Source organism: Cucurbita moschata, unplaced genomic scaffold (assembly GCF_002738365.1).
Source record: "Cucurbita moschata cultivar Rifu unplaced genomic scaffold, Cmos_1.0 Cmo_Scf00010, whole genome shotgun sequence".
NCBI lineage: Eukaryota > Viridiplantae > Streptophyta > Magnoliopsida > Cucurbitales > Cucurbitaceae > Cucurbita > Cucurbita moschata.
In genome coordinates, this window is record NW_019268526.1 from 37,084 (window position 1) to 54,741 (window position 17,658).

Genomic DNA, 17,658 nt, shown 5'->3' on the forward strand with positions numbered 1-17,658 from the left:
TTGGACCTTTACAAATGAAATCAGAGCTAGTCACTAGGCGATGTGCCAGTGAGGACGCTTGGCACTCAGAAAGGGTCGATAGTGAGATCCCACATCGATTAGAGAGGTGAAGAAATATTTCTTACAAGTGTCTGAAAACCTATCCATAGTAGATACAGTTTAAAACCGTGAGGGAGATACCGAGACGTAAAGAACGAAATCAGACAATATCAACAAATGGTGGTCTTGGATTGTAGCAAATGATTGGTTGGAATAGCTCAGAGCGTGTGGCTGTTAACCACAAGGGCCGGAGGTTTAAGCCCTTCTCTTAGCGATGTGGGAATGAAGCATGCCTTATAATTGTGTTTGGTGCTTCTCCTCCCTAGTAGAAATTTTCAATCAACATCGATTTGTGATGGTCTCGTGAACGAGAACTAACTAAACAATCATGTTTTGACACTTTTAAAACGCAGTGCTGAGTTCAATTTATATCCACCACGGAACGAGTTCCATTTCTTAGCGTTAAAAATTTCAACACAATCCCATAACGGTTGTTAGTAGATATTATCCACTTTGGCACGAGTTTTGCCTAACAATAAACATGGATGGATGTCAGAAGTGGGATTTGAACCCACGCCCTCTTACAAGGACCAGAACTTGAGTCTGGCGCCTTAAACTACTCGGCCATCCTGACTACTAATTGTGCATTCCTAGATTGGTTTGGGAGGGGAATTTATCATTCCGTATATGGGTGTGTAAACGTCAACCAAGTAGACGCGTTTAAAAACTGTGAGGCTGACGACGATACGTAACGGATTAAAATAGATAATATCTATTGGCTGTTGGAGAGAGGAACGAAACAATCCTAATAAGGATGCGAAAACCTCTCCCTAATAGGCGCGTTTTAAAACTGTGAGGCTCATTGATATACCTACTGGGTAAGGATGAACAATATCTGCTGGCAGTGGGCTTGGACTTTTAGAAATGAAATCAGAGCTAGTCACTAGGCGATGTGCCAGTGACGACGCTTGGCATTCAGAAGTAGTTGATAGTGAGATCCCAGATCATGAACAATAACTGCTAGCAGTGGGCTTGGACTTTTACAAATGAAATCAGAGCTAGTTACTTTGCACAACAAATGAAATCAGAGCTAGTTACTTGGCACAACAAATGAAATCAGAGCTAGTTACTTGGCACAACAAATGAAATCAGAGCTAGTTACTTGGCACAACAAATGAAATCAGAGCTAGTTACTTGGCACAACAAATGAAATCAGAGCTAGTTACTTGGCACAACAAATGAAATCAGAGCTAGTTACTTGGCACAACAAATGAAATCAGAGCTAGTTACTTGGCACAACAAATGAAATCAGAGCTAGTTACTTGGCACAACAAATGAAATCAGAGCTAGTTACTTGGCACAACAAATGAAATCAGAGCTAGTTACTTGGCACAACAAATGAAATCAGAGCTAGTTACTTGGCACAACAAATGAAATCAGAGCTAGTTACTTGGCACAACAAATGAAATCAGAGCTAGTTACTTGGCACAACAAATGAAATCAGAGCTAGTTACTAGGCGACGTGCCAGTGAGGACTCTTGGCATTCAGAAGGAGTTGATAGTGAGATCCCAGATCATGAACAATGTCTGCTAGCAGTGGGCTTGGACTTTTACAAATGAAATCAGAGCTAGTCATTAGGCGATGTGCTAGTGAGGACTCTTGGCATTCAGAAGGAGTTGATAGTGAGATCCCAGATCGATTAGAGAGAACGACGATGCGTAACGTATTAAAGTAGATAATATCTATTGGCTGTTGGAGAGAGGTACTAAACAATCCTAATTATGGTGCGAAAACCTCTCCCTAATATGCACGTTTTAAAACTGTGAGACTCATGACAATACCCACTGGGCAAGAATTAACAATGTCTACTAGCAGTGGGCTTGGACTTTAGCAGTGGGCTTGGACTTTTACAAATGAAATCATAGCTAGTCACTATGCGATGTGCCAGCGAGGACTTTTGGCATTCAGAAGGTGTTGATAGTGAGATCCCAGATCGATTAGAGAGGTGAAGAAACATAGGCGATGTGCCAGTGAGGACTCTTGGCATTCAGAAGGGGTTGATAGTGAGATCCCAGATCCATTAGAGAGGTGAAGAAACGTTTCTTGCAAGGGTCTGAAAACCTATCCATAGTAGATTCGGTTTAAAACTGTGAGGTTGATAACGAAGTTAAAATATCATCACTAGCCCAATAGGGTTAAGCCCAACCATTGGATGAGTGACTATATTTCTGTTAAGAAAATAATTGATTTTAGGAATAAATTTAGGAAAATGATTTAGGTATTTTAGGAAAATGTTGAGAAATTTTTGGAATAGATTTACTATATCTAGTACCACTCCACCGACCCTAAATTTCCACATACTCAGAGTCTCTACTCAAGTTTCATGCTTATAACTCTTATATGAGTCATGGTTGTGTTTAAATACGAAATACTTAAATTTAGAAAAAATAAAAACAAATACAAAATAATTTAAAACAATGAAATGCAAATTCTAACTTAAACTAGAAATTTAAATGAGTCTACTCTATGCACGTGTCACAGTCTCTACTCGTGATACCGCCATCCTCCATACAAGTGCGCCTTGTCTTCACCTGGAAAATGATGTGGCACACGGCCTGAGTATTTCAAAGAATACTCAGTAAGTGGCCGCACTATAGGGGGCCATGCAAATGCAAACACATGCAATCATGATTTAAGGACATATCTCTAATCATCTTAAGGGGTGCCTCGACAAATTGGATGTGTAGTACTTCCCTACACACAATTCACACGTGTGAGTGTGAATCTTCAGGGCGCTCGCACACCTTTTGTCCCTCTGGTCAAGCTAATCTGTAGCGACGTCCAGAGGTCAGCGAAACTCCATAGTGTCATGCACCTCATGAACACCCTCATCTGTGTGCATTTGTGCTCGTGCACATTCGCACTCATCATCATACCGTGCGCATCCGCACTCATCATCTCTAAAGGAAGTAGCCCTATGCTTATGATTATACAATATGCATGAGGTCCCTCTAAATCCATCATAATGTCTCTTCTGACACAACCTTCTAGTCTCATCTCTTTGTTAATCTAGGTAATACATACTCATGGATATTTATATTAATATCATTTTCATGCTCTTAGAGTTGTGTCCTATGTCGATCTAATGACATGATGCAATATGGCACTCATCATCATATAACATGCTCAATATGGAAAACATCATCATATTAAGGTAAAACATCATGCAATCATCATACTCATCATATTAAGGTAAAACATCACGCAATCATCATACTCATCATATTGCCATAAAATGCATCAAGCATATCAAATACGTCATTCATCGAAATATATATATACTATGCACATCATCAAACATCATAACTCATACATTATCATACACTCATACATCATCATATACTAGTATACGACATCATACATCGTCATAACTCATACATCATCACATACTATCATATGACATCGTCCGACACAGTTCATACATCATCATAATTTATACAATTTTTAGCCTATCCTATAGTAAGTTCACTTACCTGATTAGCTTAGGCGAGTGTTATCAATTTATCCTTATGAAAGTTCGATTTTGTCCTTTGTATTCAAGTCAACCTATATGAATCCATGATATCAATTTCCCGTTCAACTTTCTAACTCTTACAATGGTTCATGTGCTAGACTTCATGCAAGCATTAAAGACTTTATATGAGTAAAGTCTTGGAACGGTTATAACATCCATCTATATAATATATATATATATATAACTCTATTTTTATTAAGATTTCATTTTCTAGTATTACCATCTTAAGAATTTGATGGAATTATTTGAAGTGACAGTATTTCGTGCTTTCTTGCCATTTGATATTTAATTTGACCTTTCATTTTCTATATGTACTCTCCTTATCTTTTAATATTTGTTGCCTTATGATATTTCTGATCTTTCATTTTCTTGTTGCCGTCTAATATTTATGATCTTTCATTTTCTTATTGATATTTAATCCGATCTTCCATTTTCTTTTTGTGTACATGTACCTCCCTTTATCTTTTAATTTGTGTTCAGAAATATTTTCTCTTACTTCCAAATCTTTCACATTTATTATTAGCCAATTTTTAATCAGTTCTTTACTCTTAATTTTTTTTTTTTGTTTTATTTTGTTGTTAATAGTATTATGTATTTTCCCTTTTTTTTCTTTTGATTTTGTTAGGCCTTTCTCCTGCCTATTTTTATTCTCTATATTCTAATGGATTGTTCTTCCCCAAATCTTTCATGTTTCTATATTTTTGTTTTCTTGTTTCAATTTTGGATTCTCTGTATTTTTCTTCCTTGTATTCTAATGGATCTTTCTTTCCGAATCTTTCCTGTTTCTTTATTATTATTATTTTTTTATTCTTGATTTACATTCATAGATAGTATTAGTTTCTAATTTAATCATCATTTAGCTAATGATTTACCATAATTCATACAAAATTATTGACCTAAATAATTGTGAAGTCAAGATTTTAGATATAATTGGTTGTGATTTCCTAGAATGAAATTTAGGATAAACTAAAAGGAATGATTTAATGTGTACCATTACAACCACACCCCTCTTCACGTAAATCTACGCCTACCGGTGAAGGCCATTTTCATTTTCTACGGGTGAAGGCCATTTTCGTTTTTCTCAAATCTGACGTTTTTTTTCATTCTGTTTTATTTTTTTTTTCTTTTCCAAGAATAACAACATCTCTCTCATGTAAATTTACCATTTTTTTTTGTTTTTTTAGAATTGTTTGACAATTGGAGGAGGTGTTGAGACAGTTGTGGAAGAAGTTTGGTTGTATTAGTGGAGAGATGGTATTATTTACGATTTTATTATTATTTATTTATTCTATTCTATTTTATTTTGTACCGTTGTTCGAACCCTACTTAGTTCATAAATCCCAAGCAATACAAAGTAGTAGTCTATAGAGTGTTTTGTAAATCTCTTCTCGATTGATCTTAATAAAGTGTGCGAGTGTTTCCTATAGAGAGTTGTGTTCAACAATCTGGTATCAGAGCCAAGTTAGTGTGGGTTATCTGATCGCTTGGAATTCTTAGTATGCATTGTGGTTGCAACTCTGCCTGATCTTCCACATTAGAAACAATTTCTTGAGATTAGTAGTGAGTGAGTTTATTTTGTGTCGTAAGTAGTCTGTTACTCTACAAGTCTTGTGTCGAAAGAGCTTGTTTAGTATTACTGAGGTATAGCCAACACGATGGGTGATTTCCAAATCATTGGAGGATAAAAAAACTCAACAACAACAACTACAACACGTGGGCAACATGCATGATGTCCTATTTACAAGGACATGATCTTTAGGAGATCGTTGGCGGGTGTGAAACTATGCCGCTAGAGGATGATTCTAACGGTGCCTTGCGCAAATGGAGAATCAAAGCAGGCAGACGACCACAATCAGAGAAGAGATGTTAGAGCATATTTGGGATGACAAGACACCAAAGGAAGTATGGGACACGTTTGTGATGTTGTTCTCAAAGAAGAACGATACGAGGCTACAACTTCTGGAGAATGAGTTGTTGTCAATTTCACAACGTGACATGACGATTGCTCAGTACTTCCACAAGGTCAANTTTATTATTATTATTTTTTTATTCTTGATTTACATTCATAGATAGTATTAGTTTCTAATTTAATCATTATTTAGCTAATGATTTACCATAATTCATACAAAATTATTGACCTAAATAATTGTGAAGTCAAGATTTTAGATATAATTGGTTGTGATTTCCTAGAATGAAATTTAGGATAAACTAAAAGGAATGATTTAATGTGTACCATTACAACCACACCCCTCTTCAGTAAATCTACGCCTACCGGTGAACGCCATTTTCATTTTCTACGAGTGAAGGCCTACCGGTGAAGGCCATTTTCATTTTCTACGAGTGAAGGCCATTTTCGTTTTTCTCAAATCTGACGTTTTTTTTCATTCTGTTTTTTTTTTTCTTTTCTTTTCCAAGAATAACAACATCTCTCTCATGGAAATTTACCATTTTTTTTTTGTTTTTTTAGAATTGTTTGACAATTGGAGGAGGTGTTGAGACAGTTGTGGAAGAAGTTTGGTTGTATTAGTGGAGAGATGGTATTATTTACGATTTTATTATTATTTATTCTATTCTATTCTATTTTATTTTGTACCGTTGTTCGAACCATACTTAGTTCATAAATCCCAAGCAATACAAAGTAGTAGTCTATAGAGTGTTTTGTAAATCTCTTCTCGATTGATCTTAATAAAGTGTGCGAGTGTTTCCTATAGAGAGTTGTGTTCAACAATCTGGTATCAGAGCCAAGTTAGTGTGGGTTATCTGATCGCTTGGAATTCTTAGTATGCATTGTGGTTGCAACTCTGCCTGATCTTCCACATTAGAAACAATTTCTTGAGATTAGTAGTGAGTGAGTTTATTTTGTGTCGTGAGTAGTCTGTGACTCTACAAGTCTTGTGTCGAAAGAGCTTGTTTAGTATTACTGAGGTATAGCCAACACGATGGGTGATTTCCAAATCATTGGAGGATAAAAAAACTCAACAACAACAACTACAACACGTGGGCAACATGCATGATGTCCTATTTACAAGGACATGATCTTTAGGAGATCGTTGGCGGGTGTGAAACTATGCCGCTAGAGGATGATTCTAACGGTGCCTTGCGCAAATGGAGAATCAAAGCAGGCAGACGACCACAATCAGAGAAGAGATGTTAGAGCATATTTGGGATGACAAGACACCAAAAGAAGTATGGGACACGTTTGTGATGTTGTTCTCAAAGAAGAACGATACGAGGCTACAACTTCTGGAGAATGAGTTGTTGTCAATTTCACAACGTGACATGACGATTGCTCAGTACTTCCACAAGGTCAAGTCGATCTATCGGGAAATTACTGAACTGGACCCGAAGTCTGCCATTGTAGAATCTTGAATGAAGAGGATTATAATCCACGGATTGCGACCAGAATAGAGAAGCTTTATTATTGTTGTACAAGGATGATCCACTTAACCATCACTTGTAGAGTTTAAAAATTTTTTAGCCAGCCAAGAAGCCATAGCTAAACAAATAGGAGGCATCCCATTGAAGGGTGAAGAAGAAGCACTCTACACAAGTGAAAATTTGAGCAATAATAGGTCGTCTACCAAACGTGGATACAATGGTGACAAAAGAAGAAGTCACCAAGGAACTGTACAACCAGGGAGAGCTTAGAAGAATGATAACAATAACTCTCATGGGAAGAGATTTAGAGGCATTCGCTACAATTGCTGGAAGAAGGGCCACATGTCTAGAGATTGTTGGTCTAAGAAAAAATCTATCGAAAGCAATGTGGCATCCTCCAACAGGGAGATGGAGGAGGAATGGGATGTAGAGGTATTGTATGCCATAGAAGAAGATGAGCTAGCACTCATGGCGATGATGGGAGACCATATCGATTATGAGAATGATTGGATCATTGATTCAGGATACCCAAACCACATGATTGACAATCAAAGTGGTGCAATGGAAGAGGGGTGTCCCTCAGAGAAGGAAGTATTACCAGGCCTTGAGCAAATTGAAGAAATTCTTCTGACAGGAGAGAAAACTGAAGAGATTCTTCCACAAAAGATGGTGGAACAAACGGTACACATTTGCTAAAGTGTTGATGTGCCTAAAGATTCAAGTGATGCTAGTGTTGGTGAACAAGAAGTGACTCAACCAAGCGAACCTAGTGAAAAACAAAGGGCACCTCAACAACTAAGACAATTAGAAATAATCCAAAAGCCATGTCTAGAGTATGCCAACACAACTATTGTAGAAGACGAAGTTAATAAGCCAGAGATATATAAGGATGTGTCACAAAACTCGGTTTGGCAAAAAGTGATGGAGGAAGAAATTATAGCCCTGGAGCAAAATCAAACTTGGGAATTAGTGTCAAGATCAAGAGATGTTAAATCTATCTTTTGCAAGTGGATTTACAAAATAAGTATACCCCGGATGGATCAATCGTGAGATACAAAACTCAGACTGTAGATCAAAGGTTCTCTCAACAATATGGACTAGACTATGATGAAACATTTAGTCCAGTGGCAAAGATCATTATTGTACAAGTTCCTTCAGTACTTGCGGTAAATAAAGATTGAAAATTTTGGCAAATGGATATGAAGAATATTTTCTTGCATAGAGAGTTGGACCAGGAGATCTACATGAACCAAACAAATGGATTCGAAAATGAAGTTGGAGTCCTTAGTCAGTATTTGTGAAGTCTAAAGAAGCCTCATTTGAATGCGGCTCGATGGACCTTGAGATATGTCAATCGATATCACGATACTCGAAGATCAAGCACCAGGTATGTGTTCAAGCTCAGTTCGACAACAATTTATTGGTGTAACAAAAGACAACCAACTGTATCATTGTCAACTAGAGAAGCAGAGTACAGAGCAGCGGCGGGAGCAGCTCAAAAATGTACATGGCTGAAACTTCTTATGAAAGATTGGCACCAGAAAGTTGACTATTCGATATCACTTCAATGCAACAACCAATCTGTGATTTGTCTAGTAGAAAATTCGATGTTTCATGGCAGAACAAAGCATGTGGAAGTAGTAGACTTGTCTACAAAAGAGCTAAATACTTGCCCATATGAGAGCTTTCGCTGTGGTGCAGCGAATGAGAACTAGTACTGATGGGAGTGTTAAAATATCATCATTAGCCTAATAGGGTTAAGCCCAACCATTGCATGAGTGACTATATTTATGTTATGAAAATGATTTAGGATTTTAGGAATAAATTTAGGAAAATGATTTAGTAATTTTAAGAATAAATTTAGGAAAATGATTTAGGGGAAAAAGTTGAAAATTTTAGGAATAGATTGACTAAATACCCTCCACCCTATTTAGTTCATGGTCCCAAGAAACACAAAGTAAATACCCTCCACTTTACTTAGTTCATTGGTCCCAAGAAACACAAAGTAAATACCCTCCACCCTACTTAGTTGTGTTAAAGTGTGAGAGTTCCCACAGAGAGTTGGTGTTCAACAAATGATACATAAGGAACGAAAGTAGACAATATCAACCAACGGTTGGTCTCATGGTCCCAAGAAACACAAAGTAAATACCCTTCACCCTACTTAGTTGTGTTAAAGTGTGAGAGTTCCCACAAAGAGATGTGTTCAACAAATGATACATAAGGAACGAAAGTAGACAATATCAACCAACGGTTGGTCATAATAAAGTGTGCGAGAAGGAAAGTAGACAATATTAACTAATACTAGTCTTGGATTATAAGAGATGATTGGTTGGAATAGCTTAGTTGGTTAGAGTTTGTTGGAATAGCTTAGTTGGTTAGAATTTGTTGGAATAGCTTAGTTGGTTAGAGTTTGTGGCTGTTAACCACAATGTTGGAGGTTCAAGCCCTCTTTCTAGTGATGAGAATGAAGCATACCTTATAATTGTGTTTGGTGCTTCTCTCTAGTACAAATTTTCAATCAACGTTGGTTTGTTAAGCTTTCGACCCTAAGTAAATATTATCTACTTTGGCTCGCTTTTTGCCTAACAATAATATGAGATGTCAAAAGTGGGATTTTAACCCACACCATCTTACAAGGACCAGAACTTACTATGCGTTCCAAGATTAGTTTGAGAGGGAATTTGGCATTCCGTATATGGGTGTGTAAACGTCTCCCTAGTAGACGTGTTTTAATACTGTGAGGCTGATGACGATACGTAACGGATTAAAATAGATAATATCTACTAGCTGTTGGAGAGAGGAACGAAACAATCCTAATAAGGGTGCTAAAACCTCTTCCCTATAAGCGCGTTTCAAAACTGTGAGGCTGATGACAATACCTAATGGGCAAAAATGGACAATGTCTGTTAGCATTACGCTTGGACTTTTACAAATGATATCAAAGCTAGTCACTAGACGATGTGTCAGTGAGGACATTTGACCGTTAGAAGGGGTCGATAGTGAGATCCCACATTGATTAAAGAGGTGAAGAAACATTTCTTATAAGGGTCTGAAAACCTCTCCCTAGTAGATACGGTTTAAAATCGTGAGGGAGATAATGAGACGTAACGAATGAAAGTAGACAATATCAACTAATGGTGATCTTGGATTGTAACAAATGATTGGCTGGAATAACTCAGTTGGGGTTGGTGCTTCTCCCTAAATTTTTCAATCAACTTTGCTTTGCTTTGCTTTGTGTTAAAGTGTGAGAGTTCCCACAGAGAGTTGGTGTTCAACAAATGATACATAAGGAACGAAAGTAGACAATATCAACCAACAGTTGGTCTCATGGTCCCAAGAAACAAAAAGTAAATACCCTCCACCCTACTTAGTTGTGTTAAAGTGTGAGAGTTCCCACAAAGAGATGTGTTCAACAAATGATACATAAGGAACGAAAGTAGACAATATCAACCAACGGTTGGTCATAATAAAGTGTGCGAGAAGGAAAGTAGACAATATTAACTAATACTAGTCTTGGATTATAAGAGATGATTGGTTGGAATAGCTTAGTTGGTTAGAGTTTGTTGGAATAGCTTAGTTGGTTAGAGTTTGTTGGAATAGCTTAGTTGGTTAGAATTTGTTGGATAGCTTAGTTGGTTAGAGTTTGTGGCTGTTAACCACAATGTTGGAGGTTCAAGCCCTCTTTCTAGTGATGAGATCAGCACTCGAATTGAAGTTACCATGAAAGCCGTGGAAGGCGTCACGGCTGGACAAACTAGTGCAGGATCCAACAAACTAAGGTTCCCAGACCCTAGAGCCTTCAAAGGGAATCGGGACGCCAAAGAGTTGGAGAACTTCATCTTTGACGTCGAACAGTACTTCAAAGCCACAACCGCTTGTACCGACGACAAGAAGGTGACTGTAGCCGCGATGTATCTCATAGACGACGCCAAACTGTGGTGGCGTACGAAGGTGCAAGACATCGAGGATGGATTGTGCACCATTGACTCATGGGAAGACCTCAAGAGAGAGTAAATAGTAGCCCTGAAACACACTGGAAACATACGGGACTAAGTCAGACAGTTCTCAACCCTGATGCTTGATATCAGGGGCACAGGAGAGAAGGACAAGGAGATAATAGAGAAAGGGCTCATGTTCGTAGATGCCACAATAAACTCTCAACCGAGCAAGAGCACTCTGATAGACTCTGGAGCAACCCACACCTTCATTGCCGATCAAGAAGCCAGAAGATTGGGACTCACCATAGGAAAAGACCCGCCGAGGCCTTGCCTATTGTGGGAGTTTCCAAAGGAGTCCCCTTCAAAATAGGGGATTGGACTGGAGAGCTAGACCTTGTCGTGGTTGGCATGGACGACTTCGACGTGGTACTTGGGATTGAGTTCCTCCTAGAACACAAGGTCATCCCAATGCCATTGGCAAAATGCTTGGTGATCACTGGCCGTAACCCCATAGTAATACCTGCAAGCATCAAGCAACCAAGTAATCTTTGAATCATCTCGGCCATACAGCTGAAAAGGGGACTCGCACGAGAGGAACCTACATTCATGGCCATACCACTGATAGAAGAAGCAACCACCGAAGAGACTGTCCTAGAGGAAATCAAGGAAGTACTAGACAGCTATACCGACATAATGCCAGAGAGTCTACCACAAACACTACCACCTCGTCGAGGCATTGACCACGAAATCGAACTCCTCCCCGGGGTTAAGCCGCTAGCGAAGAACGCATACTGGATGACTCCGCCCGAGCTAGCCGAATTGAGGAAACAACTGGACGAGTTGCTGAAGGCGGGATTCATTCGCCCGACAAAGGCACCTTATGGAGCCCCCGTACTGTTCCAAAAGAAGAAGGATGGGACGTTGCGTCTGTGCATAGACTATAGAGCCTTAAACAAGGTGACGGTACGCAACAAATATCCTCTGCCGATAATATCCGACTTGTTCGACCAACTTCACGGGGCCAAGTACTTCACGAAGTTGGACTTACAATCAGGATATTATCAAGTACGTATTGCCGAAGGGGACGAACCCAAGACGACATGCGTAACAAGATATAAGGCCTTTGAATTCCTAGTAATGCCCTTTGACTTGACAAACACCCCAGCTACGTTCTGCACGTTGATGAACCAAGTTTTCTACGAATACCTGGATCAGTTCGTCATAGTATACCTCGACGACATTGTTGTTTACAGCACAACCCTCGAGAAACACAAAGTGCACTTAAAGCTAGTGTTTGACAAGCTCCGGCAAAACCAGCTGTATGTGAAGAAGGAGAAATGTGCATTCACACAAACATGCATCAACTTCCATGGACATGTCGTCAGATGTGGACAAATTAGTATGGATAGCGACAAGATAAAAGCTATCCAAGAATGGAAGGTTCCTACTTCCGTATCTGAGTTGCGGTCCTTCTTAGGACTAGCCAACTACTATAGGCGGTTCGGCGAAGGGTTTTCACGACGAGCCGCCCCATTGACAGAGCTGTTGAAGAAAGACCACCCTTGGTCGTGGTCAAATGATTGTCAAATGGCCTTCGAAAATCTGAAAACAACCATGACGAGGGGTCCTGTCCTCGGGTTGGTAGACGTCACAAAGCCATTTGAAGTAAAAACCGATGCTTCCGACTTTGCTCTAAGTGGGGTCCTTATTCTAGAAGATCAGATTTCGTAGCCGAAAGGACCAGAGACTAGTTCGTAAATATGAAGACCCGGTTGAAGTCCTTAAAAAGATCGGGGCTACCTCCTACCGAGTTGCACTACCCACATGGATGAAAATCCACCCCGTCATTCATGTGAGCAACTTGAAGCCCTATCACCCTGATCCAGACGACGACCAATGAAATGCAACCACAAGACCGAACATTGATCTGCAGCAAAAAGAAACAAAGGAAGTGGAAGAGATCCTAGTCGACAGGGTTAGGAAGATAGGAAGACCTGTACGAACGATTCGTGAATTCCTTATCAAATGGAAGAATCTCCCTATAGAGGAAACAAGCTGGGAAGGTCTCACGAGAACTAACTAAACAATCATGTTTTGACAATCACCACGGAAATAGTTCCATTTTTTTATCGTTGAAAATTTCAACACAATCCCGTAACAGTTGTTAGTAGATATTATCCACTTTGGCACGAGTTTTGCCTAACAATAAACATGGATGATGGATGTCAGAAGTGGGATTTGAACCCACGCCCTCTTACGTGGACCAGAACTTGAGTCTGTCGCCTTAGACCACTCAGCCATCCTGACCACTAATTGTGCATTCCTAGATTAGTTTGGGAGAGGAATTTATCATTCCATATATGGGTGTGTAAACATCTCCCAAGTAGACGCGTTTAAAAACTGTGAGGCTGACGACGATACGTAACGGATTAAAATAGATAATATCTACTAGCTGTTGGAGAGAGGAACGAAACAATCCTAATAAGGGTGCGAAAACCTCTTCCAAATAGGCGCGTTTTAAATCTGTGAGACTCATGGCAATACCTACTGGGCAAGGATGAACAATGTCTGCTGGTTGTGGGCTTGGACTTTTACAAATGAAATCAGAGCTAGTCACTAGGCGATGTGCCAGTGAGGACGCTTGGTACTCAGAAGGGGTCGATAGTGAGATCCCACATCGATTAGAGAGGTGAAGAAACATTTATTGCAAGGGTTTGAAAACCTATCCATAGTAGATTCGGTTTAAAACCGTGAGGGAGATACCGAGATGTAACGAACGAAAGCAGACAATATCAACTAACAGTGGTCTCAGATTGTAGCAAATGATTGGCTGGAATAGCTTAGTTGGTTAGAGCGTGTGGCTGTTAACCACAAGGTCGGAGGTTCAAGTCCTCCTTCTAGCGATGTGTGAATCAACATCGATTTGTGTTGGTCTCGTATACGAGAACTAATTAAACAATCATATTTTGACACTTTTAAAAAGTAAGTTCCATTTCTTAGCGTTGAAAAGTTCGACACAAGCCCGGTAGTATATATTATCCACTTTGGTACGAGTTTGTCCTAACAAAATAACATGGATGGATGTAAAAAGTGGGATTTGAACCCACGCCCTCTTACGAGGACCAAAACTTGAGTTTAGCGCCTTAAACCACTCTACCATCCTGACAATAAATTGTGCATTCCTTGATTGTTTTGGGAGGGGAATTTATCATTCCATATATGGGTGTGTAAACGTCTCCCAGGTAGACGCGTTTTAAAATTGTGAGGCTGACGATGATACGTAACAGATTAAAATAGATAATATCTACTGGCTGTTGGAGAGAGGAACGGAACAATCCTAATAAGGGTGCGAAAACCTCTCCCTAATAGGCGCGTTTTAAAACTGTGAGGCTCATGGCAATACGTACTGGGCAAGGATGAACAATGTCTGCTGGCAGTGGGCTTGGACTTTTACAAATGAACTCAGAGCTAGTCACAAGGCGATGTGCCAGTGAGGACTCTTGGCACTCACGAGGGGTCGATAGTGAGATCCCACATCGATTAGAGAGGTGAAGAAACATTTCTTGCAAGGGTCTGAAAACCTATCCATAGTAGATTCGGTTTAAAACCGTGAGGGAGATACCGAGACATAACGAACGAAAGCAGAAAATATCAACTAACGGTGGTCTTGGATTGTAGCAAATGATTGGCTGGAATAGCTCAGTTGGTTAGAGCGTGTGGCTGTTAACCACAAGGTTGGAGGTTTAAGCTCTCCTTTTAGCGATGTGAGAATGAAGCATGCCCTATAATTGTGTTTGATGCTTCTCCTCCCTGGTAAAAATTTTCAATCAACATCGATTTGTGATGGTCTCGAGAACTAACTAAACAATCATGTTTTGACACTTTTAAAAAGTAGTGTTGAGTACACAATTAATATCCACCACGGAACCAGTTCCATTTCTTAGCGTTGAAAATTTCAACACAATCCCGTAACGGTTGTTAGTAGATATTATCAACTTTGGCACGAGTTTTGCCTAACAATAAACAAGGATCGATGTCAGAAGTGGGATTTGAACCCACGCCCTCTTACGAGGACCAGAACTTAAGTCTGGCGCCTTAAACCACTCGGCCATCCTGACTACTAATTGTGCATTCCTGGATTGGTTTGGGAGGGGAATTTATCATTCCGTATATGGGTGTGTAAACGTCTCCCAAGTAGACGCGTTTAAAAACTGTGAGGCTGACGACGATACGTAACGGATTAAAATAGATAATATCTACTGGCTGTTGGAGAGAGGAACGAAACAATCCTAATAAGGGTGCGAAAACCTCTCCCTAATAGGCGCGTTTTAAAACTGTGAGGCTCATGGCAATACGTACTGGGCAAGGATGAACAATGTCTGCTGGCAGTGGGCTTGGACTTTTACAAATGAACTCAGAGCTAGTCACTAGGCGATGTGCCAGTGAGGACTCTTGGCACTCACGAGGGGTCGATAGTGAGATCCCACATCGATTAGAGAGGTGAAGAAACATTTCTTGCAAGGGTCTGAAAACCTATCCATAGTAGATTCGGTTTAAAACCGTGAGGGAGATACCGAGACATAACGAACGAAAGCAGAAAATATCAACTAACGGTGGTCTTGGATTGTAGCAAATGATTGGCTGGAATAGCTCAGTTGGTTAGAGCGTGTGGCTGTTAACCACAAGGTTGGAGGTTTAAGCTCTCCTTTTAGCGATGTGAGAATGAAGCATGCCCTATAATTGTGTTTGATGCTTCTCCTCCCTGGTAAAAATTTTCAATCAACATCGATTTGTGATGGTCTCGACAACTAACTAAACAATCATGTTTTGACACTTTTAAAAAGTAGTGTGGTCTTGGATTGTAGCAAATGATTGGCTGGAATAGCTCAGTTGGTTAGAGCGTGTGGCTGTTAACCACAAGGTTGGAGGTTTAAGCTCTCCTTTTAGCGATGTGAGAATGAAGCATGCCCTATAATTGTGTTTGATGCTTCTCCTCCCTGGTAAAAATTTTCAATCAACATCGATTTGTGATGGTCTCGAGAACTAACTAAACAATCATGTTTTGACACTTTTAAAAAGTAGTGTTGAGTACACAATTAATATCCACCACGGAACCAGTTCCATTTCTTAGCGTTGAAAATTTCAACACAATCCCGTAACGGTTGTTAGTAGATATTATCAACTTTGGCACGAGTTTTGCCTAACAATAAACAAGGATCGATGTCAGAAGTGGGATTTGAACCCACGCCCTCTTACGAGGACCAGAACTTAAGTCTGGCGCCTTAAACCACTCGGCCATCCTGACTACTAATTGTGCATTCCTGGATTGGTTTGGGAGGGGAATTTATCATTCCGTATATGGGTGTGTAAACGTCTCCCAAGTAGACGCGTTTAAAAACTGTGAGGCTGACGACGATACGTAACGGATTAAAATAGATAATATCTACTGGCTGTTGGAGAGAGGAACGAAACAATCCTAATAAGGGTGCGAAAACCTCTCCCTAATAGGCGCGTTTTAAAACTGTGAGGCTCATGGCAATACCTACTGGGCAAGGATGAACAATGTCTGGTAGTAGTGGGCTTGGATTTTTACAAATGAAATCAGAGCTTGTCACTAGGCGATGTGCCAGTGAGGACGCTTGGCACTCAGAAGGGGGTCGATAGTGAGATCCCACATCGATTAGAGAGGTGAAGAAACATTTCTTGCAAGGGTCTGAAAACCTATCCATAGTAGATTCGGTTTAAAACCGTGAGAGAGATACCAAGACGTAACGAACGGAAGCAGACAATATCAACTAATGGTGGTCTTGGATTGTAGCGAATGATTGGCTGGAATAGCTCAGTTGGTTAGAGTGTGTGGCTGTTAACCACAAGGTCAGAGGTTCAAGCCAAGCCCTCTTTCTAGCGATGTGTGAATGAAGCATGCCTTATAATTGTGTTTGGTGCTTCTCCTCCCTGGTAAAGTAGTGCTGAGTACACAATTGATATCCACCAAGGAACGAGTTCCATTTCTTAGCGTTGAAAAGTTCGACACAAGCCCGGTAGTAGATATTATCCACTTTGGTACGAGTTTTGCCTAACAAAATAACATGGATGGATGTCAAAAGTGGGATTTGAACCCACGCCCTCTTACGAAGACCAGAACTTGAGTCTGGCATCTTAGACCACTCGACCATCCTGACTACTAGTTGTGCATTCCTTGATTGTTTTAGGAGGGGAATTTATCATTCCGTATACGGGTGTGTAAACGTCTCCCAAGTAGACGCGTTTTAAAATTGTGAGGCTGACGACGATACGTAACGGATTAAAATAGATAATATCTACTGGCTGTTGGAGAGAGGAACGAAACAATCCTAATAAGGGTGCGAAAACCTCTCCCTAATAGGCGCGTTTTAAAACTGTGAGGCTCATGGCAATACCTACTGGGCAAGGATGAACAATGTCTGGTAGTAGTGGGCTTGGATTTTTACAAATGAAATCAGAGCTTGTCACTAGGCGATGTGCCAGTGAGGACGCTTGGCACTCAGAAGGGGGTCGATAGTGAGATCCCACATCGATTAGAGAGGTGAAGAAACATTTCTTGCAAGGGTCTGAAAACCTATCCATAGTAGATTCGGTTTAAAACCGTGAGAGAGATACCAAGACGTAACGAACGGAAGCAGACAATATCAACTAATGGTGGTCTTGGATTGTAGCGAATGATTGGCTGGAATAGCTCAGTTGGT

At 40.0% G+C, this 17,658-nt stretch overlaps 10 non-coding genes across 10 annotated transcripts; 5 read left to right on the forward strand and 5 right to left on the reverse strand.

Moving 5' to 3' along the window:
• Positions 1-589: 589 nt before the first annotated feature.
• On the reverse strand, positions 590-673 carry TRNAL-CAA. The gene has a single exon. It is a non-coding gene; the product is annotated as a tRNA-Leu (tRNA).
• A 12,483-nt stretch (positions 674-13,156) lies between these two features.
• On the reverse strand, positions 13,157-13,240 carry TRNAL-CAA. The gene has a single exon. It is a non-coding gene; the product is annotated as a tRNA-Leu (tRNA).
• A 522-nt stretch (positions 13,241-13,762) lies between these two features.
• On the forward strand, positions 13,763-13,836 carry TRNAN-GUU. Its single transcript has one exon. It is a non-coding gene; the product is annotated as a tRNA-Asn (tRNA).
• Positions 13,837-14,621: 785 nt separating this feature from the next.
• Positions 14,622-14,695, forward strand: TRNAN-GUU. Its single transcript has one exon. It is a non-coding gene; the product is annotated as a tRNA-Asn (tRNA).
• A 272-nt stretch (positions 14,696-14,967) lies between these two features.
• Positions 14,968-15,051, reverse strand: TRNAL-UAA. The gene has a single exon. It is a non-coding gene; the product is annotated as a tRNA-Leu (tRNA).
• Positions 15,052-15,573: 522 nt separating this feature from the next.
• Positions 15,574-15,647, forward strand: TRNAN-GUU. The gene has a single exon. It is a non-coding gene; the product is annotated as a tRNA-Asn (tRNA).
• Positions 15,648-15,808: 161 nt separating this feature from the next.
• TRNAN-GUU lies at positions 15,809-15,882 on the forward strand. The gene has a single exon. It is a non-coding gene; the product is annotated as a tRNA-Asn (tRNA).
• Positions 15,883-16,154: 272 nt separating this feature from the next.
• TRNAL-UAA lies at positions 16,155-16,238 on the reverse strand. Its single transcript has one exon. It is a non-coding gene; the product is annotated as a tRNA-Leu (tRNA).
• Positions 16,239-16,761: 523 nt separating this feature from the next.
• On the forward strand, positions 16,762-16,840 carry TRNAN-GUU. The gene has a single exon. It is a non-coding gene; the product is annotated as a tRNA-Asn (tRNA).
• Positions 16,841-17,031: 191 nt separating this feature from the next.
• On the reverse strand, positions 17,032-17,115 carry TRNAL-CAA. Its single transcript has one exon. It is a non-coding gene; the product is annotated as a tRNA-Leu (tRNA).
• Positions 17,116-17,658: the final 543 nt, after the last annotated feature.